General features: G+C 37.5%; 1 pseudogene; it reads right to left on the reverse strand.

Annotated features, from left to right (window-relative positions):
* Nucleotides 1–6202: 6202 nt before the first annotated feature.
* Nucleotides 6203–7654, reverse strand: LOC122490510 (annotated as a pseudogene).
* Between the last annotated feature and the right edge of the window lie 17987 nt (nt 7655–25641).

Raw genomic sequence — 25641 nt, forward strand, 5'->3', positions numbered from 1 at the left:
TTGCTAAGGAGAAAAAAAAAGACCTAGTTCAACCCATTTCTATATGCTTCCTACTTAGTTTTCAGAGCCGTGACAGAGCTGTCTTCTTCATTTTGGCATAAACACTCTCTCCACAGTCACTAAGAAATTAAGAAAACCTCATTTATTTTTCCAGGGTCCATTAACAAGTCCATATTTTATTTGTCTTCCATCTTCATTTTTGACTGTGCTTTGCTAATAAGAAAAAGCTAACATTTTTTCTAGCAATCAAAATCCATTCACAATACTGATTTCCAATTATTTAAAGAATGAATTGCATTTTGCGATTTTGGCTGGTTTAAAAAGTGGATTCAGTAAATATCTTGCCTGGAAACAGAGATAATAGGTTCATCATGGATATTGTCCCTTAAGTCGGAGTTACACAACAGTAGTTTGTTTAATCCTTTCCTTTCCCTTGCCCCTGGTAATGACATTTCATTAACATTTTAACTTCTTCGGGAAAAAAAAATATTTCAGCTTAGAGCTTTAATAACCTACCTAGGGTATGCTTTACGTGAGCTTGCATTTTTAAAAAAGAAGCTTCTAACAGGTTCTAATATTAGTTTTAATTTTGAATTCTTAGCAGTGTCTATTGACCCAATGAAAATTTCAATACTGTGTTTCAGCTAGTACTGTTTTACCCTAACTGCACAGACTCAGGGTGAAAAACAGAAGATATGTGTACCAGGTTTTACTCTGTTTCCTCAGATATGATCTTGATCATGGGCATCCCTTAAATCACACTTACTTAGGGAATTTGCCATGTAATACTCCCATTTCCTCTCTGCTGGGTAAGAAGGATACATGCCTCTGTTCTGTACAGCCTTACTGGGCACCAGTCCTTTGGAATTTGGAAATTAAAAATATATTTATAAACTAATGGCCTTTTAGAATTTTTTTGGAAGACTTACTAATTTTTAAAAATTAGCTTTCAAATGAAATATTAACTGAATTTGCTAAATAGCTAAATTAAACATCAATTATGGGGCACCTGGGTGGCTGGTTTAAAAAGTTAAGCGACCGACTTCAGCTCAGGTCATGATCTTGCAGTTCATGAGTTTGAGCCTCGCGTGGGACTCTGTGCTGACAGCTCAGAGCCTGGAGCCCATTTCAGATTCTGTGTCTCCCTCTCTCTCTGCCCCTCCCCCGCTCACACTCTGTCTCTCTGTCCTTCAAAAATAAATAAACCTTAAAAGAAATTTAAAAAAAACAAAAGCAAACATCAGTGATGTTACAATGCACAACAAACGTGCATTTAACTTTGTCCCCAGGTGAGGAAAGCTGCCTTAGCATCTGACTTGCTGCCTTCGTCACTCATCTTCTCTTTCCTGTTCCACATCTTTCTATGTAAAATGATTAAGTTTTTACTCAGTGCTCAATTATGTAACTGGGCTTTGCTTCCCTGGGTACAGATGGACACACGTTCATTTTCCCTTTCTCCTGAAAATGCTCTAGTTGTTGGCCTTTTCTTTCTGATCCAATTTTTCTCTCCTTTATTGTTTATACTAAGTGACTCACTGTTTCCCTATAATGCCCTGCAATAGCCACTGCTGCTGCTTCTCTCTGCTCACTCTTTCAGGGCCACTTTTATAGTCTTACCTTATGCCAGGCAGGCTGCATAGAGATTCTCTGAGCTCTCTGGTTTCCCCTCTGTGCTGCTCAGAGATCACATACTCTCAGGCCACCTGGCCCATAAGGATAGGGCTTATGTCATCTGTTTCGTAAAGGGGGTATTCTTATTTAGACTATCCACCATTACTTCACCTTTCCTCTGTGGTTTAGGTAGGAGTATATAGCAGTCAGCAGGTGATCAAATTACTTTAAACACTAGTCCAGTCATTATGCTATAGCTATTGAGCTATATTTTCTTCCCTTTTCTCTGAATGACAGACAAGAACTATTTTCTCCCTTTAAGAAACTAAAAATTCTGTAGAGAGGAATCTGGCTGGCAAGAAAGTGCCTCAAATAAAAAAAAATTATAATGCTTTCTGTTCTCCCCATGTGTCTTCATTGTAGCTAGTAAGCAGAATAATGGTGTTATCTTCCAGAACTTTAAAAATTTTAATTACTTATTATCCACCTCATATAAGTTGCTTAAAATCTAGAATTATTGAGGACTTTCTGTAAGGTTAAGTGTGTGTGCAATTCAAACAAAATTTAAATGAAAGCATCAATGACCTCTAATGCCATAATTAGCTTCATTCTTTCATCCAATAAATATTTATGAAGGATTTTTATGTATTTTTTTAGATGCTGAGTATGAAGAAATAGACAAATACTGAATAAAATTGACAAACCTTTTGACTTCAGGTAGTTTAGCTACTAGTTAAGGAGGATAAGCAATAAACAACTTAGTATATAACGTAATGTCAAGTGGTGAAAATGTATAGGAAGAAGAAAAGTTACCTTAATCAAAACTAATAATTTGAGAAAAACTAATCATGTTGAGATAGGGATTTCTTTCTGCAACCTGACTGCCAAAGTACAACTTCTATGGGCTTTTCCTATGACATGAACACTGTTTTGCCATGTGACTCATAATATAATTTTTAGAGCATAAACTTTATGCTAAAAAAATAACATACATATATAAAATATAACATTATGCCAAATCCTAAGTGTATATCCCAGAGAAATTTTCTCACTAGTGGTTACACTGCCACTATTCAGATCAAGAAATGGAATATACCAGCAGCTCAGAATCCTTCCTCATGCCTTTCCCTCCTCTTAAGATCCCTTCCCAAAGGCAGGAGATGTTGCCTACTATCTTGAATTCTTTGCCACCAATTAATTCTTCGTGTTTTTGAGCTTTAAATAAGTTATATAGTCTGTATTCCTTTTTTGTTTGCTTTTCTTCCTTCATTGAGACTGTCAATATTGTTACTGTGTTTTGAAATAATATTTCATTCTTATTACTAGTTAATATTGCTTTGTATGAAGATATATTATAATTTATTAGTCCAGTCTACTGTTGAAAGACATTTGTATCATTTCCAGTTTGGTGACATTACAAACAGTGTTGCAATGTACATTCTTATAAATGTCTTTTGATGAGCATACTTTTTAAAGTTTATTTATTTATTTTGAGAGAGAGAGAGTAGAGTGTGTGTGTATGAGTGGGGGGAAGGGCAGAGAGAAGAGAGAGAGAACCTCAAGCAGGCTCTTTGGCTGTCAGCACAGAGCCCAATGATAGGCTCCATCTCACAAATGTGAGATCATGACCCGAGCTGAAATCAAGAGTTGGATGCTTAACCAAATGAACCACCCAGGTGCCTAGAGCATTTTTTTTTGATGAGCATGTTTTTGCATCTATGTAGTATATATATATGGGAGTAGAAGTGCTCAATCATAAATTATGCATATATTTAACTTTAGCAGTATTACTAAACAGCGGTTGCACCAATTCCCGTTTTCACAACACTGTATAAAAGTTTGAGTTTTCCAAAACCTCATGAACACTTGGTGTTACCCTTCTTTAACTTTAGCCATGACTATACTATTGTAGTTTTACTTTGCATTTCCATGATGGGTGATGATTTTGAGCACATATTCATGTTTATTGTCCATTTGATACCATATTTTATAAAGTGCCCGTGCAAGTCTTTCGTTCATTTTTAAAATCGGGTTGTAGTGATTTGTAGGAATTCTTTATATGTTCTAGCACAAGTTCTTTGTTGGATATATGAATTGAAACTGTTTTTTTCTCACTCTGTGGCTTACTTTTTTTTATTCTCTTAAAGGTGTCCTTTGGGGAAAAAAATCTTAATTTTAATATAGCCCAATTGCTCAATCTTTTATGGTTAGTGATTTCGAGGTCCTATTCACAAAATTTTTGTCAACCTTAATATAATTTCCCATGATATCTTGTAGAAGCTTTCACTTTTGAACTTTACATTTAAACCTAAAATATACTTGGAAGGGACTTGTTTTTGTTTTTGTTTTGATGGTGCAATGTAAAGGTCAGGATTCTTTTTTTTCCCCCATGCAGGTGTGCCATAGCCCCAGCACCACTGATTAAAAACTGTCCTTTCCTCAATACAGATATTTTGTCTCTCAAGTCCTGGTTGCCTTGTCAGATCTGAACTCAAATTGTATTTCCCCAGAAACTTGAGACCACTGAATGCTCTACTCATCCACTAATTTCTGCTTCTTTTACTCACCAGTCTCTTGTTTCTTGTGCCAAAATCCTTAAAGATTTAGGAAATGCCTCAAAGGGGAAAACTGGAACACAGGATGTCAAGCTCATTCCAATAAGTACTTTGTTTCTTTGGGTGCCAGGACTCCTTTGAAGGAGCAGCAGTGCTGGCTGCTTTGAAGCTTTCCAATACCTCGAAAATTATTTTTAAAAATTATCTGTCTTTTCTAGTTGCTTTTGGTGTTTTGATCTGCTAGTAGCCGTTTTGTCATAGCTAAAGGTAGAAGTTGTAATGGCATTTTCTTCTATGGAAAGAATGATCTAATGACAAATGGTCTTTAATCTAGTGGTTAAAACACACCAGGGTAACATTTTAATTAAATCTTAAACCAGAAAGAAGGATTGGGCAACCTAAGAAAGACTGAAATACTAAGCTAAGAAAAGAGTACGACAGGTCATAATTCTCAAAAATATGATGGACATGAAGATTACCATTATTCTACCAATACTAGAATATTAGGCTACTTTCAAGCCAAACCATTAATGAGAAGAAGCTGACTATGTTGTTAATAACCCAATAAAATTTAACAGACATTTTTGAATGCCTTACAAGAAAGACTTTCACTTTCTTGTTCTTAAACATGAACAACCACTTATGGTCCTTGATTCTATTTCTCCTGTTTTCAATGAGAAAAATCACAGCTTTTTCCTGAAGCAAGTTTGCAGGAGAATGCTTGCTTAAACCTCTGCAAGAAAACCAAGAACTTCCCTACTGTGGAGTGTCCTGACACCAGTTTCAGCAACAAGCTTTTTCAGACCTGTGAAAGACAGATAAAAATAACATCACAATCTTAATGGAGGAAATGTAAGTTTGAGAGGAAATTGAGTAGGGACAGCTGTAATAGTTTCTATACAATGGAATATTAGAGGTTTACCTAATAGAAAACTAGAAAATAAAGTATAATGATGTACATCAGGACCCGCTTTCATTCTACCCGGATGATCTTACCCTCTTCCCTTTGTGGCCGCATGCCCTATAGGATTTGGGACTAAGAGGAACTATGCATTCCTAACAAGTTACCTAATTATGGTATTTCTCTATGTACTCTTTAAAAATATATTTAAAAATATATTTAAAAGCCAGAGACTGAGATGCAAAGACATCTAAACCTATTAGGAGGTCATCTAACAAACGTGTTAATGCAAAGAGGTTTTCTAGGTAGGTGACTCAAGGTGATGATAGTTCATGAAGGACGGAGGACTCAGTCTGGGAGGATTAGGGAAGGAATTTTCAAGTGAATAGAAAATTAGGCATACTTTTCTAACCTACAATATCTTTTGAGTTTGTTACACAAGCATCTATTGAGCACTTGCTACGTACCAGATATTGCATTGGGTGCTGAATACAACAATTATGGCTGGTCTTGCCTTAAAGAAGGGTTTCTTAACCTCAACACTGCTGAAATTTTGGGCCAGATATTTCTTTCTAGTGGGAAGCTGTCCTGTGCACTGTAAAATGTTTAGCAGCATCATAGACCTATGCTTACTACATGCCAGTAGCACCACTCTGCCAGCTGTGAGAGCTCAAAGTATCTCCAGATACTACCAAGTGTTCCCTGGCAGGCAAAATCACTCTCATTTTAAAATCATTGCCTTAAAGAAATTTAAATCTAGTGGGACACACTGATTAAATAGATAATTCAAATAATACTAGAAGTGTGGTGAATGAGTAACGCTTTGAGAGGAAAGAAGATGGATACTTAGCTAAGTTTTAGATCCAGAATGGGGTGCAGAGAGGGTTATTGGAGAAATCTGGATTGATTTTGAAGTACTGTTGACCCTTAAATAACACAGATTTGAACTGTGCAGATCCACTTATGTGTGGATTTTTTTTTTTCCTGCAGAAAGCTTTCTTGTTTGCATTTGGCCCAGGGCTTGGGAGAAGGTGCCAGGTGGTTAAAAAGCTGCTTAGTGGCTGCTGGGAGAGGGTTAGACAAATGCCTTGACACCAGGGGGATGCCAAATGGGACTGCTGGGATCTGGAGATGCCTAATACTGCTTATGGGTGAGAATTTTAAAGAGATACTCACCCAGCCCAGCCTGGGGGCCAGCTAGCTGGTGGAGATTAGTCAAGTAGTCACCATCCTCTTGATGAATGTCACCTCTTTATCTAGGAAGTAGGTCTCTAGAAAATCACAGATATGAGGTTGTCACAGGCAGAACCCGGGGCATGCAGCTCCAAAAGGGCCTGATTGAGGTCCTTCTCTTGGACCATGGTGAATTCCATGGCTTCTGGGGTTTTACCCACTTATCTTGGGACAGCTTCTGTACATCCTGGAAGAGGGTGCAGTTGCCACTTTGATTTTCGTTGGTGCCTTCCTGCTTCTCCTCAGCCAACTCTGGAAGTGGCCAATGCCCTCCAGAGTCACATTGCCACTGTGGAAATAGAAGCAGAGAAAGGTAGGTGTAGGAGGCCTGCAGATGCATGCTGATCAGTGGTTAATGGTGGCCTGAATTCACCCCAGTGGAATAATTCTGAGGCATCTGAGAGCTCACGGTTGATCGGCAATAAGGAGCTAAGTTCAAAAAATGGTGTTGGCTGGTCCTGAGGCAGAGGATGGCTGAGAAGATGGTTCCAAAAGTTGCAAATGGGAAAGGTGTTGAATGATGGTAGGAGGCTGGAAGAAGGGATATCCCTAAGTATATTCCATTTGAAAACTGTTGAAGCAAGAGGCAGATTCCTGGAACTACTGAGAGCACTGCCAATACACAGAGTTTTTATTAGTATAGTACTATAATTGTATTTTCTCTTCCTTATAATTTTCTTAATAACATTTTCTTTTCTTTACCTTATGTTATTTTTTTTGATTAAAGATGTCTTTTTTTTAATATATGAAATTTATTGTCAAATTGGTTTCCATACAACACCCAGTGCTCATCCCAAAAGGTGCCCTCCTCAATACCCATCACCCACCCTCCCCTCCCTCCCACCCCCCATCAACCCTCAGTTTGTTCTCAGTTTTTAAGAGTCTCTTATGCTTTGGCTCTCTCCCACTCTAACCTCTTTTTTTTTTCCTTCCCCTCCCCCATGTTATTGTAAGAACACAGTATATAATACATATAACATACAAAATGTATGTTAATTGACTTTATGTTATTCATAAGTCTTCTGATCAACAATAGGCTATTAGTAGCTAAGTTTTTGGGAAGTCAAAAGTTATGCACAGAATTTTAGGGTCTGGTGCCCTTAACCCTGGCGTTGTTCAAAAGTCAACTGTGTAAGTGGGATTTAGCTCCTTTACAAGTGAGAGTTAGTAAGTATGTGTAGCAAGAAGTGGCATGAGATCTGAAATCAGATTGTCTGCGTCCAAACCCCAGTTCTACCATTACTAGTGTGGTGAGTTTGGATAAGTTACTTTCCTTCTTAATATTCCCTCAGGGGAAACTTAGAGTACCTCTTTCAAAGGTTGGTGTACAAGTAGAATCAGGGAAATGTGACATGTTTAGATCAATGTCTGCATGTAATAAGCGTTCAATAGATACTGTATACCAGAATTGTTGTTGATGTCTTTGTTGCTAATAATTTTGCAGTAATTTCCTCATTAGGTTTTTCCTGACCCCTGTTGTTGCATTGAAGTCAAAAGTATGCAGATATCAGTCCTCCAGTTCAAAGTTACATAGTCATATTTGGGGGTGTACCTGGGGGTGTGCTTAGGTTCTCAGCTGCATGAACTTTCCAACGAAAGCCATTTAGAAAGGAGCATTTTCCACAGCCTTGAATTGAGCATCCCGGCTCTGTGAAAGAATCCCGTGAAAGTAACTGAAGAGGTTTTAGATGCTCATTTTAAAGAAATGCTGTGTTATTTTTCCTGTGTACTCCTAAAATAGACATGTTAAGGAAGCAGTCTAAGGAATCTGAAAATTGCTAAAGAATGCCTGAACACCAAATTGAAAGGAAACTTTCAGAGACTCAGCAAGCACATGTACTGATGAGAGAGACTTAACCATAGTCTTTAGGACCTCTATAATCCTTAGCCAGACGATATCCATATTGTACGCACTTACCCAAACAAGCCTTCTGAGTAATTCTGACTTTGTGGCTTTTAACTGAAATGTGGCCAATTACTGTTAGAGACCAAAGACCTATCTCCCTTTGGTGACTAAGATCTATAAATTTTCCCCACACGCAGTTTTATACCCGGGAGCTACCCCCTTTCATTGTCTATTTATAGTTCTTAGACTACTATTTTACTACTGTCTATAGATAGTATACCATAGATAGTAGAAAATAGTATAAGTATACTATCTATAGACGTAGTAAAGTAGGTGAATTTTTCCAATAAATGGTGTGCCTTTATTAAATATAATCCATTATGGAAATGATCTTCATCAGTGTGCATATAATTCCCATTGATGAGTTCTGGTGGTCAATGACTCTGAAAGATTGGACATTCTTGCAGTGGGTTGTTCCTGTTTATCTCATGGTCTAATGAAGTTTTTGGAAGAGATACATTATTTTAATGAAAGGGGACAGACACATTAATTAAGTATTTTAGATATTAACAATATTATTCTATGATATAACAAACAGGATTGCCCAGAAATAACCCTGGAAGATAAAAAAGGGCTGAATCCAAACTCAGTTCCTATGATTACTTTCCCAAGGGAATTATGACTTTCTATCCCCAGTTGGAGGGGCTACAATTTCCTATGAGCTCAAGGTCCCCAGGAACTGGCTTTCCTAAACAACTCCTGTATATAGCTAACAACGCCAGACTTTTCAACTTTAGGTCTGTGCTGTTCAAAATAGTAGCCATTAGCTACACATGGCTGTAAAGCATTTGAAATGAGGCTAGTCTGAATTGAGATTGCTGAAAGTCTAAATATGCACTGTATTTCATAGAGTTTGTAAGAAAAAAATGTAAAATACCTCAATAATAATTTATTTTCTATTGGTTGCATGCTGAAATAGTAGTATTTTGTTATCAAGTTAAATAAAATCGACTATTACAATTAATTTTTTCTGTTTTTTTCAATGTGGCCACTAGGCAATTTAAAATTATATGTGTGGTATGCACTAAATTTTAATTGGATAGTGGTGCTCTAAGCAATCTGTTTACTTTTTTTTTTTTTTTTTACCAATAATATTGCTCTTACCTTGTCCTAGAGGACCCAGAGTACATCTTCAGCAGAGAGCGTTGGTGTTGGCACAGCTTTCTGATGAGATTTGTGTCTTTTCTTGTGGATCATCTTCATTCTTTCAAATTTCTCATCTCTTTTCTTCCCCTTTATTTCTTTTCATCTTTTTAAAAGAAAGTAGATTGAAACTAGTCTTTATTCTAGAGCCAGTTTAGTTCTGTTGCTAAGTCATGACCCTTCTGGAATCTTACTGAATGCTCTGGATAATCAGAAGAGCTCCTTAACCGTGACTGGTTGGAACTCGAATGTCTCCCAACCCTGCATGAGCTTTGGAATGGATCAGCTGGTTCTTGATAGTTTTTGCCTGTTCTTGTCCACTCTTACCCTATCTATATACAGCTTGTTGTTTAGCAGCCCATTCAAGAGATCCTATGCAGATTTCTGGATCTCTTTTTCTGCATATCTTACTTTTCTATGGTACCTTGTCCCACTACTGCCAGCAACTTCAGTTGCCTCAAACTCTGATTTCTAGTTCCTCAATTCAGTCAGACATCCATATTCTGTTTGGTTAAATCCTTCCATGTTGTAATCTTGAAAGTGACTCCATATGGAAATCCAGGGATAGTAGTTCCTACTCATTTATTTTCCTTTTCTCAGGGATCACAGTGTAGTGCCGCTTTTTATTCTAATGCATTAAAATCGTTATTTCATATCATTTGTCCAGTTTTCTAGCTCTTTAAAGTAGCAGGGAAAGTTCTGTATGTATCTGAAGCAAAAGTTCAATTAAGAATTTTAATTCAGGGGCGCCTGGGTGGCGCAGTTGGTTAAGCGTCCGACTTCAGCCAGGTCATGATCTCGCGGTCCGTGAGTTCGAGCCCTGCGTCAGGCTCTGGGCTGATGGCTCAGAGCCTGGAGCCTGTTTCCGATTCTGTGTCTCCCTCTCTCTCTGCCCCTCCCCCGTTCATGCTCTGTCTCTCTCTGTTCCAAAAATAAATAAACGTTGAAAAAAAATTAAAAAAAAAAAGAATTTTAATTCATTTATTTTCCTGTCAATTCTTAACTATGTACTCTTTTATTTTTCTTTAGAATTGACACACATTTTACAACATGCATTCTTGATTTGTAAACTGTAGTATTATTGTTTTATCACTTCCTGGACAATGCAAGAAACTTGGAACATTTTATTTAACATCCTCTAGATTTTTGTGTTATTTTTGCCCTATCTTTATATGTGATATATGTTTATACATGTTTGTATATATAATCTCAAGACATAATTTTTGTTTAATTCTGTAAGTTTTTATTTAGATTTACCTCCACATTTATCCTTTCTATTAGGTCTCATTCCTTTTCTCATTTCCATGCTTCCATCCACTTATTTTTCTGCCTGAAAACCCTATTTGGTGTGTCTTTTAGTATAGGTCTAGTAGAGTGTAATTCCCTCAGCTTTTATTTATTTGATCACGTTTTTATTTCATCTTCATTTTTGAGCAAATATTTAGCTGGAAATAGAATTCCAGGTCGGCAGGGGGTTCCCCCCCCCCAACATTTTGTAGATATTTTTTAGTTTCTATTGTTTGTTTGTTTAGAAGTCAGCTCTCAATCTTATTGTTGAATCTTTGGAAGTAATGTGTTCTGTTCTCTCTAGTTTTTAAGATTGACTTCATCTTTTGTTTTCTACATTTTGCTACAGTATGTCTAGATGTGGTTTTCTTTGCATTTATACTGCTCAGGAATTACAGTACATCTTATATCTGTAGCTTAATATTTTTCATTAGTTTTAGAAGATTATTGGTTAGGGGCACCTGTGTGGCTCAGTAGGTTAAGCGTCCAACTTTGGCTCAGGTCATGATCTTGTGGTCCATGAGTTAGAGCTCACATCAGGTTCTGTGCTGACAGCTCAGAGCCTGGAGCCTGCTTCAGATTCTGTGTCTCCCTCTCTCTCTGCCCCTCCCCCACTTGCACTATCAAATATAGTAAATAAACATTAAAAAATTTTTAAAAAGGATTTTTGGCCATTAGCTATTGAATTATTGCTTTTGTTCCATTCCTCACTCCTTTCATGCTGAAACTTCAAGGTATGTTAGACATTTTTTCCAAGCCCCAAATGTTCCTTGGGCAGTTTCTATATTTTCCATATTTTTTTCCTTTTTCTTCTTCAGTCTGTATTTTCTTCTTTAGCTACTTCCATTGTGAATTACAATTTGTGGAGGTAATTTTAGTGATCTATTCCTTCTGAGAAAATTTACTTTTGCTTCTGGTAGGAAGTTAAGGTAGGGTAGGTCACTCTAAACAAAGATTGAGCTGATTTGTAGCTGAGAGTTAGCCTTTCTTAACACTCACTCTAGATATAGGGTATAGACCTTTAGTTTTCCCAAATGAAGGCCTTCTGTATTTTGATGGTATCCCTTCTCTTTGGAGGGCTTGGACATAGTTTTTGTTCCCCAAACCTTGTGACACTGCTGAGTGCTCTGCTAAGCTTCCAAACTTTCAGCTGAATCTTTCGAATTGGCTAATGCCTCCAGGTTAAGAGGTTCTCAACATTTGTCTCACCTCACTGAACTTCCTTCCCCTTTTCCCCCATTGGAGTTGTGTTCCTGTAGGGTATGCTTTGATATCTCTCCAGTGTTTTCAAAGAGATGATGTTTATGTTTATTCCTGCTCTTTAGGTTATTCTTAGTGGTGTGTCAGTCCTGCAATTAGTTCATCATTTGCTGGAAAAAGTGATTCCTCATGGTTTAGAATTAAAAGGGCAAAGTATAGAACATGTCTTCCTTACCAGCTAGAAAGTATATTTCATTAAGGCTGTCATTTACCCTTTAGTTCTCCTGGATTGTTATCAATTGTTCAGATTGGCCATAGATTTTCCTGCCTCAGAGGCACAGCATTTGCGGTTTCTTCTACCTGGAATGTGCTTTATCTAAAAAACTCAAACCTGTATTACAAGTCTTAGCTTAAAAATCCTTTCACAGAAATACCTTCCCTCACCTCTCAGACTAGGTTAGATTCCCTGTATTTTTCTTACAGTAATTTGCCCACTCAGAATTACTAAATTAATTATAATTTAATGTCTGTCTTACAAAGACAGAAATTAAGTCTGTTTCCTAATTAAATCTGCACTGAGATGCCTTAAGCTAGATTAATATTTCCCAAAATGTATTTTATGAAAAGAGTGCCAAGTTCAAATAACTTATGGAAACATTTAATGTCAGGTGGGGGATTAGTATACCAAAAAATCTTAGAAATTTCACTGTAAATAAAACTGTTTGACTCTCTTTATTCCTGAGTTAAACAAGACAAAGAAACAAAAAACAACCAACCAAACAAACAAAAACCCTGACTATTCTGCAGAATGTACTTAAAAGACAATTTGGTCACATACTTTCTAGAAATGCAAACTCGAGAGTTTTTAGATTTTAGGAAAAAAATAAACTTTATCCCAGAATGAGTCAATATATTGCAAATTCTGGGTGAGTGAAATCAAAACCAAAGAGACTGAAAGGGAAACCCCACATGTCTACTAATGGCATGAAATAGAGAGGTTCAAGCACTCATCTCAAGGGACTGTCCTCACAAACTAAAAGACTATATACTGAACTGACTGTTCCAGTGACACGTGATTCTTCTGCAGTGAGGCAGATGCAGCAAATATATTTGCCAGATTTTTCCTAATAGTCAACTAGTCCTTGCATCAAAAATGAGTGATATGAAAAATCAAACCAGGGAAGCAGCATTTCAATTGGTAAATAAAACAGTTTTTTTTTTTCAGAGAATTCCCAGTAGCTAATTGTAAATTGAAAATTATTTGTTTCATCATTAAGCAAGTAATAACTAATTTACATTTATTCCTATTGGCTTTCCCTCTTCCCTTGCTCTTCCTCTAACTCCTTCATTTAATGAATTTGGAAATAATCAGTGGAAATATTCCCTGATTATACTCCATAACTGATTTATGTATAATTTATACTCCATTTCCTGATTGTACTGCATAACTGTTTCTTCCCTAGCCCTTTGGCTATTTTTCTCCTACTTCAAAATATTTTGCCTCTTAAGATTCTATGCTAAATCTCCTCTTCTGCCTCCTGCTTCCCTCTTCACTTTCACTCCTCCCTTTTCTCTCTTAATCCTCATGATTCATTCCCTCTTCATCATAAAGATATCATTGAACTGTTTCCAGAAATGGTGATATCTTTAACGCAAAATGGAATTGTGGGGAAAGTAAAAATGATATGGGGCATAGTCAGGACAGCAAAATCAAGCTGAACACCAATAAAAAGTATAATGGAACTAACCTGAGCCGCATACTTTTTCTCCCCCCCCCCCATACTTTTTCATTACCTCCTGTTTGCCATAGAATATACCCTTTAGAATTCCCAGCTATGTCTTGCTTCAGGATGTCAGATGTGCTTTTTTCTTCACTATTACCCAATACTTTCTGGCTGTTGACCAGAATCCATTTCTATCAAGTATTTCTATGCAGAGTTTGAGATGCATAGATCCATACTATGCACCATTCATCACCTGTATAGATGATGCTCAAGTCTGTGTGTTTGCATCCATGACAACTGGACTTCAGTCTAAACTATCTTTTCTCATGATTATTCTAATAGTATCTCAAATTCATTATGTCCAAACCTTAACTGAAAATCTATGATATACTTATAAATATACTTAGCATTTGGCATATTATATCACTCAAAAAAATTCTAGTTTTCTTCTTGCATCAAACCTGCTTGTTCTCATGATTCCATTTTTGTGTGTGTGAAAGTTACGCAGTTAACTACACTTAAAAACCCAGTATCTTTCTTCTAGTTTAATTTTTTCTCCCCATTTTTCCTTTCAACAAATATTCAACTATCTCTTATGTTTTTAAGAACCTATTTTGAGTTACATTAATTAGGAGGACATAGTCATGCTCTCTATAAATTTGCAGTATAATGGAGACCCTTGCAGAGAAATAAGTAATGCAGTGACAAATAACAGAGTTAAATGTAGGTAGAATAGGAGTGTAGAAGGGGACACTGACTGAGGTTTAGGGAGTAACAGAAGATTATCTGAAGGAGATGACAAGTATTCTAGGTTATGAAACACAAATACAAATTCTCCCTGAGAAAGTGAGGGATGTGAATTGTGTCAGGAAGAGCTTTCTAGGAATTGGAAGCAAGTGTGTCAAATGGATGCACTTTACCCTGCTTTAAGAGGGACAGAAGTTGGGGAGACAAAGAAGGGAGTGCTCAGGGCAAGATGGTCCTTATATACCAAGTTTAAGGACATATCTCAAGGGCAGAGTACCAATGAATGGTTGGTGTTGGGCATGGCTGTGTGACTGGTTCTGGCCACCAGACTGTGAGGGGGGTGACAGTGAAAAGCTATTGATTATGCTGCTTTTCACTTTTTCTTTCCCTGCCATATCAGGTGAATAAGTGGGCAACCTTAGATGGTGCAGTAGCAGAAAAGTGGAGCCCCCTACCAACCTGTGTTGTTGAATCATTATACAAATATTATTTACCTTGGACGGTTGTTCTGACCTGGAACAGAGAACCTGACTGAGATTTGGAGGTTGTCTGTTACTGAAAAACATCATTGGCTGTCTTGATTGATATTCAGTAATAGAAAATATTTCCTAATACCCAACCTAAAGTTTCCACCCCCTTCCCAACCATCATCACATAATAATTCATAGCAAGTATCACTATATAAAAAACTATCTTTCACTTGTTTATTATTTATTATCTATATTTCTTTTCTAGAATAGGAATTCTACAAAGTGATGACCTTTATCTGTTGTTCACCTTTGTATTCCAGAGTCTAGATCAATGCCTGATACATAACATGAAAAGTACTATTTTGAACTGAAAACAGTTTTACAGAAAAAGTGAGCAAAAGGCCCAAGACTCACTCAACCGTTTTGTGAACTGCTTACAGAAAGAAAAATTTGGTTTTATTTCTTACATATTATTCACATTGGAAGGAGAGAGTGGAAGGTATTTATATAGATGATTTCAGTTGGAGAAAGAGAGACCTGAGCACCTATTTGGGTGTGAAGATAACAATAAGGGAACTCAGAATTCAATTAACTTGAATCATTGCTGTTGTCATTACTGATATCACACCTTATGATAGTAATAACTTATGGTGGCAGACTTGGGGACTTCTCCTGGTATTTTATGGTTTGTATGTGGATCTTTCAGAAGGCCCTTTTGTTATTTGTTTTGCACAAGTACATTTCATTCGTGATCTGTTACTGCTAGGACTTCTGCCCCTATTGCTCTTATTGATTTTTTCAAATTAAGACATAAAGTTACCATGACAGATAGCAATGCCTTATATCTGGAGACTAGCTGATGCTAAATAATGAAATGTCCTAGTTTCTGACTCATGAACCATGAATTTTGAAGCAAATATGAGGTCACTAAGCAAAACAAATTAGTGGCATGCCAATGACCACTAAGAAGATATGATGAATGCTCATTGAAACAATAAGTCTATAGGAAATGTTAAAATTTAGCCATTAAATTTAATAAACTTAGTGTTCTCATGATGGTATATTTTCAGGGATTACAAAGCATTTTGCTAGCTTTCCTTGCTGAACTTGAATTCTTACTGATGATACATTATTGAGACATTTAGAATTGGGTTTGAGTTTTGTCTCTTTCATTTGGCTGCAGGACCTTGGTCAAGTTTCTGAACTTTAGGTGTAAAATAGGGACTAATAAATTGTTACACTAGGTTGTGTTAAGAATTAAATGATTTGAGCTAGTAAAGGGCTTACTACAGGCCTGAACTAAATTATATTAGTAATTGCTTTGGGTACGATATATTTGAAATAGTACCCAATGTTTTTTTTCTTTGGAAAGGTAAATGGGAGTGTCAATGTCACCTGTCTCTTCTTGTCAAGCAGAAAGAGGAAATAGAGAACTTTTGTGGTATTGGAAAGAGGAGGGTGGTTTATTAGATTATTGTTTGCATAATATTTACCTGCCTCCTCCTCATTTCAATGGACGGAGTATACATCACTATCTCATGCATATTGGATTTGACCATATTACTTGGTTTGGCCTTATAGTAGGTGGAAAGTACTTGGCTATTGGGAAGCTAACAGATGTGACATAAAAACAAGCTTGCCATGTGCGCTTGACCTCTTGTACTTCTCATGGTCATGAGAAGAATGTGGCCTAGCTAGTCCACTGGACCCATGAGGATGAGAGACAGGAGAAGCTCGTTTGGATCTGCACTTCAGCTCGGACCTAAGCCAACCAAGCCTGTCTAGGTTCACCAATCCCCAACTGCTAGCCTTCAGATGTATGAATAAATATATATTATGGTTGTTTTAAGTTGCTTAATTTTGGGGATGACTTATTACACGACATTACTGTGGAAATAGATGACTGATAAAAAGAAGCAGAGAAAAAGTCCTAAGAAGATCAAGGAGTAAGAGGCAAGGTCTTGGCCACCTTTTTCTTTGGGAAAGAAACCCTGGAAATGGGAAGAGGCAGGTAAAAATACCAGATATATTTGTATGAATCCAAATTTTTTCAGACCAATGCTTAATTTTCTCATGTGTATCCTAGATTGCAATATATAGAGAGGCTATATATCTGGTACAGTGTAGCATCTCATGTGGTAGAAGCATCAGTTAAGTAGCATCAGTGGAAGGAGGTACTAATTAGATGATCTCAAGATTGCTCTTTGAGTTGTCCTCAGCTTGAATGGGACTTTCTGAGGATCTAATATTTCCATATGTTTCAGAGTAGACAAGAAACTTTGAAAGAACTGGTGGATATGAAGAGGTCTAAGGCAAGATCAGAGAAACTGCAGAGTGATAGGAAACTATGACAGAGATCACAGTTTTCATCCACAGGCTTCAGTATAGTAGCCACCAAGCCAGAAAGGGCCACCCACATATCAGTAAATGGCTACTGTGGACACCTGGTAACCAGACAGGATTGGGAACATCTTAGCATAGTCCAGTGAGAACTGGGAACACAGCACAAAAGGAGAAGCTCTTTAGCTTTGGTGCTCTGTGTATTCTTATGCTCAACTATATACTCAGATATCACCTTGAGAAAGGGAAAAAAGATGATAAATCCATTTGAAAGAAGTTAAAAGCCAACAGAATTTATACCAAAAAATATTTTTACTAAACCAGAAGAAACTGTTCTCCAATGCCATCATCAGGAATTTGAGCTCCAAAGCTCACAGAGAGAGTCATATTATAGTAAATAAAGTCTTCATTTTTTGAATTTATTTTTTTTTGAGAGAGCACACATGAGTGGGGGAGGGGCAGGCAGAGGGAAAGGGAGAGAGAATCTTAAGCAGGCTCCACACCCAGCTCAGAGCCTCACAGTGGGAGCTTGAACTCACCACTGTGAGATCATGACCTGAGCCGAAATTGAGAGTCAGATGCTCAACTGACTGAGCCATCCAAGCACTGCTCTTTTTTGCATCTCTTAACGGTAGCGTATGTTTTGACTTCAGTATGGTATGGTTAATTATCATTATCATCATCATTTTTTAAAATATTTTTTAATTTTTTTTTTTTATTTTTTAGAGCGAGGAAAAGAGAGAGAGCTCAAGTGAAGGAGAGGGGCTATGGGTGTGAGTCTTAAAGCAAGCCCTATGCTCAGCATGAAGTCTAATGCAGGGCTCCATCCCATGACCCTGGGATTATGATCTGAGCTGAAATCAAGAGTCAGATGCTCAACTGACAGAGCTATCCAGGCACCCCATCATCATTATTGCTTCTATTAGGAGGATCATCTGGCCAAACACTTCTGGTAATGTTAGAATCAGAACATTTACTATCTCATTACATTACTGTATAGTTTCAGAAATACTAGAAAGGCTTTCCTTATATAGAGCTAAAATTTATCTTCCTGTAGCTCATAGCCATATAGTGTTATTTCTATCCCATGGAATCACATAGAAATTTCTGTTCCCTCTTCCACATAACAGCTAGATGTATCTCATAGATAGTAAAAGAGGAAAAAGAACTGACTGTACAATTTTTTATTTATACATAGATTTAATCATGTTTTTCATACTTAATTACAGTTCACACATTTTAAAATGAAAGGATCAGAACTGAGAATTGCCCCAAATTGGAAGAGTGGGTTAAAAAACTGTGTATGAAATACAGGATTGGGGAACATTAGCTTGGCGGAAGTTTATATATAAACAAAAGGAAATTTAGTTGACTAAAAGATGAATATGATATTGAAAGAGCAAATATCTTATGCTTCTTTAATAGAAAGACAGTATGCCACATGATGAAAAGTAATTGTTTCCATGTTTTCTATGTTACTAGTATCATATATATAATCATCTTAATATCTAATTTTTATTCTTGACTCTTCAATCAAAAGAGTGGTATTCTTCAGTGTCTGAGGAAGATCTGGCTGTATTGGACTTAATACATTATGAATTAAATGTTGGTCTCAAATGTAAGTCTGAATGGATTTATTTATTTATTTATTTATTTATTTATTTATTTATATTTATTTATTTTTTAATTTTTTTTCAATGATTTTATTTATTTTTGGGACAGAGAGAGACAGAGCATGAATTGGGGAGGGGCAGAGAGAGATGGAGACACAGAATCGGAAACAGGCTCCAGGCTCCGAGCCATCAGCCCAGAGCCTGATGCGGGGCTCGAACTCACGGACCACGAGATCGTGACCTGGCTGAAGTCGGACGCTTAACCGACTGCGCCACCCAGGCGCCCCTGTATTTATTTATTTTTAATTTTAGTTTTAGAGAGAGAGAGTCAAGTCGGGGAGAGGGGCAGAGGGAGAGAAAGAATCTTAAGCATGCTCCACGTTCAGTGCTGAGACCAACACAGGACTCCATCCCACGATCCTGGGATCATGACCTGAGCTGAAATCAAGAATCAGATGCTCAACTGACTGAGCCACCCAGGCACCCCATTGGTGGATTTTTTGACTGCTACTTGTGAGATAATAGCACTATTGTTGTTCTCTGCTATTTTTATTTTTATTTTTATTTTTAAAGAGACAGAAAAATTATATTACCTTAACAGTTACCACAAAAATTCATCTCAGAGAGAGAATTATCTTAATTTGGAAAACGTTTTGATAAATGTTTGGGCCTAAAGATGAGTTCTTTGAGAACTAGATTAAAGCTGGAAGTAAAGATGAACAGGAGATGGAATCTGCTTTATATCATATAATGAAAATAAAATTAGAATTGTTTTTGGGAGGATTGGCTGAAGAGCAGACATTACAGAGTTGATTTGTTGTGTGCTGCACAGCCTACACAGTATTGACTAACCATTCTAAAATCAGACGTAAAGTATGAAGAGCATGAAGGAAAGAGGAAAGCTTTAGAGGAAAAATGAACATCTTGTAAAATAAACTTCTTTCTCAAGTTATCAAAAATATACAGCATAGCAACGTCTGGAGCCATCAGGAAGCTGATAGGATTGATCAATAATTGTTTTTGTTTTTTTGGTTTTATTTTTAAGTTTTATTTATTTTGAGAGGGAGAGGGAGAGAGGGAGAGAGAGAGAGAATAAGCAGGCGAGGGGCAGAGAGAGGGGGAGAAAGAGAATCCCAAGCAGGCCCCATGCTGTTAGCGCAGATCCCGATGTGGGGCTCCAACCCACGAACTGTGAGATCATGACCTGAGCTGAAATCAAGAGTCGGACACTTAACTAACTGAGCCACCCAGGTGCTCCTGATCAATAATTGTTTTGATAATAAATGTCAAAGTTTTAAATTTTGGCTGCAAAAATTTTAATAATAAATTTATAATCATTATCTAAAATTTTATAACAATACCTTTTACCTATATTATTATATCGAAGAAATGTAAACTATAATGACGATAATTGTTTTGGGCCAAATATGAACATTTTATTATTTGACATCTAACCAAAGTATTCAGGTTTCTTTGACCTTAGCAAATACCATGTCTCTCAACCTCAACTACCATCATATATATATATGGAGGAGATGAAACTTATGAATGGCTGTGAAGTATTTACTGTGTGTTAGATGCTGATGGAATGCTCTCTGTATAATGTACTCTTCACAAAAAATCTGTGCAGTAGGTTTTATCTTTATTTTATAGTGGAATAAACTAAGGTTTATAGAAGTTAAGCCATGGTGGTCAATCATGTAGGCTTTGCACTTGAGTTGAATTTGGGATCCATAACTTTCTAGTGGTAGTATTTGGGGAAGTTATTTAACTTGTCTAATATTAAGTTTTATATGTATAAAGTGGAGGTTATAACCAAAACCATAAGATTCTTATGGAGGTTAAATGAGATAATCCCTCTAAAACAGTTAGTATGCTACTTAGCACTTAGTAAGATACTCTCTATAAGTCTTTATTTTCTTCTCTTTCCCTTTTCTTCTCTTACTTTTGCCAAGTTCTCAGAGCTAGTGAAAGGGCTTACATTCCTACCTACTTTATGTTGAATCCAAATCTCAGTGCTTTTTGTATTATGCACTTCTGCGGATTACTTGTGCTACCAGCCACACATAACAAGATGGAGACTCATTCTTTTTATCCTATCAGGTTGCTCTATAATCTTTTTATTGGTGTATGGTATGAATTTATTTATTTATTTACTTATTTACATTTCTGCTCAGTGTGCTCCCTCAGCTTCTTAGAAGAAGAGCATCTCCACATTTTCTCCCCACCAATACATTTGATCTGGTGGGGCTCCAATTTCAGCATCTTGTCCCTATGGCACAGATACGAGCACAACATCTGTCACAAGATCGTATTCTTCTTTTAACATTTTTTATTTTATTTTTGAAAGAGACAGAGACAGAATGCGAGCTGGGGAGGGGCAGAGAGAGAGGGAGACACAGAATCCGAAGCAGGCTCCAGTCTCTGAGCTGTCAGCACAGACCCCAATGTGGGGCTTGAACCCACAAACCGTGAGACCATGACCTGAGCTTAAGTCGGCCGCTTAACCGACTGAGCCACACAGGCGCCCAAGATCGTATTCTTCTTGATGCAATGATGATTCTGACATTTGAACAGGTGACTCAAATAGAGATATTATAATAGAGTCTGACTCCATCTTTTGGTGTTTGACTGCTGACAAATATTTAAGCCTCACTCTCTCTTATCCCTCCTGCATCACATCTGGGCAAGCTAAGAAAGCCCAGTGCTTCTTCTTTAGTGCTTGTGGAAGATTCAAACCACATAAGCTTCTGCCCAGCACAGGAACTCTCACTCTGGCCCCTCCTCCTAATCATAGTAAAGGCTTCAAGCCAGTATCCTTTCCTTGCTCTCTCAAGCCATTTTTTTGACTGGCTTGGAAACTCTACCCTGGTCTACCCAGAAAGCCTTCTGTGTAAGTAATTAGACTTTTTCATACTTTCATGGTGTATAAGTGCAATCTCTTTGACATCTGATCCAAACTTTGGGTAGGGATCCATCCTGCTTCTGAAGAATGACAATAACAGATATTAAGTGGATCTCTTGTTCCACTGAACTGTGTGTTCTAATGATTTGACTCCTAGCTGCCAGATGCCATATCTCCTACAACATGGACAAGTCTGAGAGAAGAGCCAACATCCAGAGAGAAGCAGGTCAGTCATTGAGAATCTTGATTGCACAGTTCTAACATCCACCTCCAACTTGCCAGTTATATGAGCCAGTAAATCCCGCTTTGTGGCTTAAGTTAATTTGTTGGTTTTAGTAACTTCCAACAAAAAGAATCCTGGCTTATGGGGGAGGGAACTCTAGAAAAAATATCTTATTAGGATCTAGTGTTGAAAGGTGAAACTGAAGACCCTGAGAATTGAAGAAAATTTTAGAAAAAAAGACTGAGTTGTTCTCTATGAAATGAGAAAATATATATGGAATGTCAAGTAAGGATCTTTGTTTGTTTTTTATATTAAATATAATTTATTGTCAAATTGGTTTCCATACAACACCTAATGGTCATTTCAACAGGTGCCCTCCTCAATGCCCACCACCCACTTTCCCATCTCCCCCATCCCCTATCAACGCTCAGTTTGTTCTTAGTGTTCTTAGTATTTAAGAGTCTCTTATGGTTTGCCTCCCTCCCTTCTCTGTAACTTTTTTTTCCCTCTCTTCCCCTCCCCCACAGTCTTCTGTTAAGTTTCTCAGGATCCACATATGAGTGAAAACATATGGTATCTGTCTTTCTCTGCCTTACTTATTTCACTTAGCATAATACCCTCCAGTTCCATCCACATTGCTACAAATGGCCAAATTTCATTCTTTCTCATTGCCAAGTAATATTCCATTGAAAGTACTATGTGATTCCTTCTCAAGATCACTGCTCTTTACTAAGGTGTTCTATTCTCATTAACACTCTGTTGTAGCTTTTGTGGAAATAGGTGAAGGGGCTGTTGAACTTTCCATTTAGTTTACTGAGGAGCAAACAGATTCTACTACCTATGAGATAGCAGAGCATGTTCAGTTATGTTCACAGAACACCTAAGGAGTGATTTGGGCTTACACAGGCTGTAGAATCTGGATGGGAAATGTGAGACATGGACCCCCACATTAAAGACGGAGGAGCCAGTTTCCACCCTGTGGGTCTCTCAGGAATGAATTTTGATAACCGGAAATAATACTAATATTGACCGAATGGGATATGAACTGTGAAATACAGTAATGTTTACTGATCATTTTGGGGTACTTACTGAAAATATTGATTTTGGAGCCCTGCACCCAAGTCTCCTAAATACTATTCCCTGGAGGAAGGAGTCTTGGAATTTGTGTTTTTAATCTGTTCCAGATGATTTTTATCACTAAGAAAGTTTTGGAAACACTGCTTTACGCAAATACAAGCTTATGTGTGAATGCTATTTTTATCTCATTTTACACATGAGGTTACTGAGGTTCATTAACTTCCTCAAGGTCAAGGGCAGTGTCAGAAATAAGACTTAAACCTGGATTTGCTAAACCCTACAGCTTGAGCACTTAAACTTTTATTCTGCTTCTCCATAAGAATCTGTATTAACTGGAACTAATCATTGAAGGAATCTATGGAACTCCAGATGTTTAATATATGTTATATCATATATTATTATTATTATTATTATTATTATTATATTATTTTACACAATATATATTTATAAATGCTGTAATATTGGATGTTTAAATTTCCTATATCTGAAAAACAGGATATACCCATAAACAGACACACACAAAAAAGCATGTTATTTCAGGTCCAGACATCTTGCCCCCTTAATATCAAGAGAAATTTAATACGTAAATAACACATGCTCATAGTTGCTATTTTGTAATGGATCTTAGAAGCTAAGAACAAATTGAGTTTAGTTTGGTGGTGCCTGGAAAGATGGGTATGGCCATTTGCAAGAAAAATGCCCCATCATCTTCTGGGATGGCCTTGGTGAAGTAGAGGTTAACAGACTAACTAGCTCAAGAGCCAATCAATCAGTGATGATGCTGTTAAAAGCAGCATAAACACAAACAAACATCCTGAAGCAGGAATATATCACCTTGGTAATGACAAGTAATCCCTGAGAGCAGAAATGTGAGTGAACAATATTTAGTGATAAAAAAACAAAAACCCTAAGGTGAGGAGAATTTGCCACACAGAAAGAAAAACCGAAAATTCTATTTCTAGCTAATTCTAAAGAAGAAGTTGTTGAACTCCTTAAAAAGGGTGTGGAAATTGCAATAAAAAGTCAGAGACTGCAGAGCACCTGAGTGGCTCAGTTCGTTCAGCATCTGACTCTTGATCTCATGGTTCATGAGTTCGAGCCCTGTATCGATTCCCGTATTGGACTCTGTGCTGACAGAGCAAAGCCTGCTTGGGATTATCTCTCTTTCCCTCTCTCTGTCCCTCCCACACTTGTGCTCTCTCTCTCAAAATAAATAACCATTAAAAAAAAAAAGAAGTCAGTAACTGCTAGAGCTGCCAGAGAGCTGCAACCACTGCTCAGAGAAGATCTTCCTAGTTTTCCAGTGGAATATGTAGGTACTCATAAGGAATGATATGTAGGTACTCATAAGGGATGATATGTAGGTACTCATACAAGGGATGAAGGGAGCCTTGAATGGTCAAAAGATGCTGGTTTGGAGAAAACATCAGATCAGAAAGCTAGCTTAGGGTATTACAGTTAACTATACAATTAGAATACAGTGAGCAGCCCACGCCAGCAGACAGCAGAGCAGCAAAACGACCACACCAACACACCAACCACTGTGTGGTCAAATCATCTCAGTGAAGGGCGATATTACAAAACACCACACCTGCCTACGTTAGATTTGTTTTCCCTTTGGGAACTGTTATGGTTTGAATTGTTTGTCTCCAAAATTTGTATGTTGAAGTTCTAACTCCCCCTTCCCCGCCTCATACCCCAGAATGTGACTTATTTGGAAATGGGGTCATTGCAGTTGAGTAATCAGTTAAGGTCATACTGGAGTAGAGTGTACCTCTAATCCAATATAATTAGTGTCCTTACAAAAAGGAGAAATTTGGACACAGACACACACAGGAAGGAAACCATATGAAGATGAAGGCAGAGATCTCTTTTTAAACACAGGCCTGGCCTCTAAGCCCAAGATCACAAACACCAAACTTGCCATCATCCTGGGTTGTCTACCTACTGAAGAACATATAATATCTGTTGCATTAGCTTTTTCAGTTTTAAATATATGTGTATTTCTCTCTGTTTAAAAAAATTTTTTTGTGTTTATTTTTGAGAGAGAGAAGGACAGAGTTGCAAGCAGGGGAGGGACAGACAGAGAGGCAGACACAGAATCCAAAGCAGACTCCAGGCTCTGAGCTGTCAGCACAGAGCCCGACGTGGGGCTTGAACCCATGAACCATGAGATCATGACCTGAGCTGAACTCCGAAGCTTAACTGACTGAGCCACACAGGCACCACCACCCCCCACCTCTTTTTTTAAGTGTGTGAGAGAGAGAAAGCAAGAGTGGGGAGGGGTAGAGAGAGAGGGAGAGAGAGAATCCCAAGCAGCCTCTGCACTGTCAAAGTAGAACCCAACGTGGGGTTTGAACCCACAAAATATGAGATCATGATCTGAGCTGAAGTCGGATGCTTAACCAACTGAACCACTCAGGTGCATGCGCTCTCTCTCTCTCTCTCTCTCTCTCTCTCTCTCTCTCTCTCCACACACACACACACACACACACACACACACACACACAAGTTTATTATATTTAAAAATTTTTTGATTTTGTATTCTGACTTGGACTTGCTTAGTGGGATTGTTTCCTTAGTTTCTGGATGGGAGCTTGAATCAGAAGTATGGCTCCTTCCTGATTTAGGTATCTCCAGAAAAATGATTAAATAAGGATTAATATGGCATTAAGTAACAGAGGTACTAGAATTATACCTAATGTA

Source organism: Prionailurus bengalensis, chromosome B2 (genome assembly GCF_016509475.1).
Source record: "Prionailurus bengalensis isolate Pbe53 chromosome B2, Fcat_Pben_1.1_paternal_pri, whole genome shotgun sequence".
Classification (NCBI taxonomy): Eukaryota; Metazoa; Chordata; class Mammalia; order Carnivora; family Felidae; genus Prionailurus; species Prionailurus bengalensis.